Raw genomic sequence first — 5,390 nt, forward strand, 5'->3', positions numbered from 1 at the left:
CATGGAAAAAGAGTGGATTTCCAGTTAAGGAGAATGAGAGTCAGGAAATTTCCTGGACATATTATACATATATGCACCAAAAGCAGCTTTAGCTTATGAGATGGTAGGGCAGCAAGACCATGCTTTACTACAGGCTCTGTGTGAAAGGAAAGGTATATTTTAATAAACGTACATCTATACTTATTAGGTGATAGCAATCTTCCACCACTACATAAAAGAAAAGACTGGCAATACTGCTTAATTCTTCTTCCACCAGTATTGGGAGCTTAGAAGCTACCGCATACTTTTTAACTATTGAGTTAGATGTGTAAACAGTCTACAGTTACCTCCAAAGCTCCCCCTAGTGGTGGCAGAACTTCACATCAAGACAACAGAGCGCTGAGCATTCTAAAGATACGCTAAGAATTAACACAAAATAAAAAATAATCTAAAAACCTATAAAACTTTCTTCTGCAATTCGCAACTGTGAAAATGATCAAGAGTTTGCCTTATGATACTCCATCAAGATGTCTACAGGTATCCGTAAGGAGTCACGGATGTTGATGCTGTTTGTAATATTTTTATGGGGTTTGTATGCAAGGCTCCTCTTGTTTTATAACACGAGGCTGCACCGTAGACAGTTTGGAGCCTTTGGCGCAGTCCGGAGATTATCCGTGAACATAATACAGGATACATCTTTACTACTGAGTCAAGGTTTTCATAAGTAGCCACAAAGGTGTCTGCTGAGGATGAAATATGTCTTGTTATGGAGGAGGCCTGTCTTCGGGGCGAGTGATTCCTGGAAGGGGGCATATATCAAGGAACGCCTAGCTGTCATCAATATAACCTATCCATATCTAGGGTCTCAGGTGTTGTGAATTCCATCAATGTAGGATTGACCTTCATTCATGACCGAGAGGAGATAGATCTGGGCCAGCTGTCAGGAGCTGTCACTTTTAGGATAAGCTGGGTCTGGAATGTGACTCTTCTGTTTTGCTTCTGCATAAACTCAGGAAAGATCAACCACTTGTGCTGTCAGCCCCAACTTCTGTCTCTGACTTTACTTCTTGGATAAAAGATTATACCGGTTCCCCATAGATCTGTTATTTGTTGTCAAGATAAAACTACAAAAATTACAAAAAAAAAGGCAAGTCCTTGACCAGTCTTCATCCTAGATTCTCAATTTGTGGTGTTTCTTACCAATACTTGCCATGTGCCTTTGAGGTATGCAGATTATCTTTCCTCCAGGAGGTCTCTCTAGTGCCAATAATTGGAGGTTGTATTGTAGGTTGTCAATGTCCGACCCGTTAACAAGACTGACCAAATGACTTGAGATATGAGCGGAGTCTTTTCCAAAAGGAACAAAAACTCATCTTTAGACAGCTGGTTCAGAGATTTTTGCCCCTCATTATTGCTTAGCATGGTGCTGATGGTTGGATAACATCCCTTAGACTCTAAGGGGTGTTAATTCTTCTTGTGAAGACCACCAGTTGGTGTAGGAAGGGTTGCTGGTTCTTCTAAGGGATGCTGGTTCTTCTTGCGAAGACCACCATTTGGTCAAAGGGGTGCTGGTTCTCCTAAGGGATGGTGGTTCTTCTTGTGAAGACCATCATTTGGTCCAAGGGGTGCGGGTTCTTTTTGTGAAGACCACCAGTTGGAGTAGGCTGGGTTGCTAATTCTTCTTAGGGATACTCGTTCTTTTTGCGAAGTCCACCATTTGGTCAAAGGGGTGCTGGTTCTTCTTGTGAAGATCACCAGTTGGCGTAGGAAGACTTGGAAGCCAGGTTAGCCACATTTGCCTTATGGTATGCTTGCAATAGCTACCAAAGAGTGGTATAGCGGCACTTTTCATTGGGCAGGATGACTCAGTGGCATAGCATCGAGGTGGCCCATGGTCTGCCAAATTCTAGAGCGGTGCAAAGTTTAGGGCCCCCCTCAAGGGCTTTATGATGCAGAATAGCAGGAAACTACTCTAGGGAAATTTTACTAAGCAGCTGGCACCAACACTTCTAGTACAAGAACGCCTTGCTCCCAGTAAGCACCTGCAGCTTAATTCAGGCAGCTGGCTCATCATCGACTGCAGTACAGATCGTAGTAGTAGAGATGACCTTGGTATCTGCTGTTGTGCTCTGTTTAGCCAGTGAACAAATTGACAAAGTGTTCAGTATAATGAATACCATCTTGGTCGCTGGCTATGCAGAGCGCAACAGCATGACAAAGTTATCTCAGTTGCTGCGTATTCTTGTTGAATAAAGACTTAAGGTGACCAATTATCGGGAACGAGCATTCCTAGGATCTCTCGCTTCTTGATAATCATGCAATGTAAATTGGTTGCCAATCACCCGATGACCGAACAACACACTCGTTCGTCAGGTGAAATGATTTTTAATAAATCATCATTCTCAGCAGCACATCGTTCTCTGTTAACACAGCCGAGAACGACCGTCTATGCACACAGAACCATTTGTTATTGATCAGTCTGTGTTCATCGGAAGTACAGTTGGCCTGTCTAACCATTCTATTAAAGGAACGCTGATTGGCAAACATGTAGCCAATCAGTGGTAATTTTCGGCAGCCCTAAATCAGGAACGGGTGGGCACAGGAGCAGTTACGTAAAGAGAAGTTCACAATTCCGAACATTCCGATTGTCTGTTCCGTCCACGCGCTACCACCACTCCATTCCACCCGGATATTTTGGTGCCCTGTTCTTGGGATCGATATGGGCCCTGGCAATTGAACCCTCTCCAATCTGCAAGTTACCACTAATTCTTCGGATCGGTGATAACTTGAAATATTGGCAACAGCCCAATCACAAGTTCACTTTAAGGGATGGGAAAAGTTGAATAGATACGAATCTGCAGACAATAATAATGAGATGTTTATGCAAGACAGTCTGTGATTTAGGATTATATCCCCCTCGCTAATGAACGCCAGTTGACAGATACAAAATTATAAGGCTGCTCGATAACATTTTAGGCGCTGTATATTTTTCAGTTCATTAATCCGTTCTATGGAAACATTAAGCTATACCGAAGCCAAAAGGAAATAAGTATCAAATATACACGGACGGCCAATAACGGCTGGAGTCATCGGACATCCAAACATAGCATTTGGGAGAGGCGGCAGGAAAGGAAATTAATTTTCAGAATACATTACAGCCCGTCCTCATTACATTTAGTGAATATGTCTGGTACAAAGACTGAATTCCAGGAAAGTCGTCCGTCTACTTTCCAACAAAATGACGATAAATGACTTTGAGAAATAAAAGATAGTGATGGCAGAGGGCTGCGCGTTACACCATCTCTCATGAAACAGGACTCGGCTGTTGAGACCAATATAACCTCTGTAAAATAGTAAAAGGGGCATAAACGTAGAAAAAAGGTGAAAAAACACAGAAAAAAAATTTAAAGGGGTTGTCCTACAAACAAGGTTTAATACTAGAGATGAGCAGATCGATTAGTAGGACTCTTTTCCAGGTCAACGGCAGCTAGACAGGAGGCCCTCGAATTTCTAACATTTTAGTGTCCATCCCTTGCACGGCTTTTGATTACCACTGGAAACCTCACTGATTATGAGAATGGGGGATCCTTAGAGTGGCAGTGAGCATGTGCGACCACCACTGTGTATAGGAGTGGTGGTCGCACATGCTCACAACCGCTCCACTCACATAAGGTACACTGGGACTTCCATGCTCGTGATCAGTGATAGTTCCAGTGCTCAGACCCTGAGTGACCACATAATTATTATCTATCCTAAGGGTAGGTAATACAATAGATATAAAAAGTCTACACACCCCTGCCAGGTTTTTGTCATGTTAAAAAAAAGAGGAATAATTTCAGAACTTAAATTTTTCCTGTAATCTGTACAGTTCAATAGAAAAATAAACTGAAATCTTTTCTAAAATAATGTGTTTGCATAAATATGCACACCCTTAAATTAATACTTTTAGGTCCCCTCTGTCCCCATTTATGACACATTCAGTCTTTTTGGGTAGTAGGTCCACATCTGTCAAATTGCAGGGGCATCTCCTGTGTACAGCGCCCTCTTCGGGTCACCCATTGATTTTCAATTGGGTCCAGGTCTGGGCTCAGGCTGGGTCATTCTAAAATTTTGATCTTTTTCAGACATAGCCATTCTTTTGTTGATTTGGAGATATGCTTAGGGTCGTTGTCGTGCTGAAAGTTGAAATTCCTCTTCATCTTTAGCTTTTTAGCAAAATTTTTCAAAACTGACTTATATTTGGAACATTACATAAACATTAGACCCTTTTATCAGGAGAAGACAGACATTGGGCAGACAATGGGAAGGAAAGGACATGGAATGTAAGAGAAGAAATTTCAAGAGATGTCAATGTTACACGCCGATCTCTGATATGTCGAGCTCCGCTTCCTTCCCGTGGGTTCGCTGCCCTCTGTTGTGCCCTGTATCGGGTTTTGCATGTTGCCCGGCATGGATCAATAACATCATCTCTTTAGACGTATTTAAGGCCCATTAAGGCACATACGTGTGTCTTGGGATTGAGACTCTAGATCTGTTTGGTGTGCTCCACCATCTGTATTTGTATTCATCCCTGCTGGGTTCCACTTCATCCATCCTGCAGCTTCTGAGATTCCTTTGTGTGCCAAGTCCTGGTTGCCTACGTGCCTTCTTGTTTGCTGCATCAATACCCGGGGTCCGTGTGCCCACCCAGACCTGAGGCTTAGAGAATTCATCTCACTGGGTGAGCTTAACAGCCAATCATGCAACCAAAGTTTGAGGACTTGTTATATTGGTGTACAGTCAGTTTCTCTATCCTAAGGATATTATTATTATTTATTATTATAGCACCATTCTTTCCATGGCGCTTTACATGTGAAAAGGGTATATAGCACAAACAATTACAATAATCTTGAACAATACAAGTCGGCGACTGGTACAGGAGGAGCGAGGACCCTGCCCGCGAGGGCTCACAATTTACAGGGGATGGGTGAGGATACAGTAGGTGAGGTTAGAGCTGGGTCATTCACCTAACTCGAGAACCAGAACATGTCAATGCAGAAGAAGCCGTGAATGGGCAGCGCGGCTGCGCATTCACAGCTCACTCTTTTGACTTCTATGAAAGTTTAGAAAAAAAACAAAACAAGCAAGCATGATCAAAAAATAAAACAGAAAAAGCCAGCAATACGCCAAAACCTCTCCATTAGCAGCGGGGCAAGATGAGGCACCTCAAAGGCTCCTTATTTTGCTATCTTTACAATCTCCTAGCCATTAAAATCAGTTGAGACGGGAGTTTTGTAGAAGAGAGATGAAATAGTTAACCAAAAAAAAAGAAGACCGTTTTATCACAAATATTGAATTTCTTTTTTGCCTTTTATACAATCCAGAGGTCAGACGGGCCAGTTTTTCATTGAAGGCTAAAAAGCGCTGTGTTT

The sequence above is a fragment of the Phyllobates terribilis genome, unplaced genomic scaffold (assembly GCF_046119375.1).
Source record: "Phyllobates terribilis strain yellow unplaced genomic scaffold, ASM4611937v1 Scaffold_10__3_contigs__length_209671492, whole genome shotgun sequence".
NCBI lineage: Eukaryota > Metazoa > Chordata > Amphibia > Anura > Dendrobatidae > Phyllobates > Phyllobates terribilis.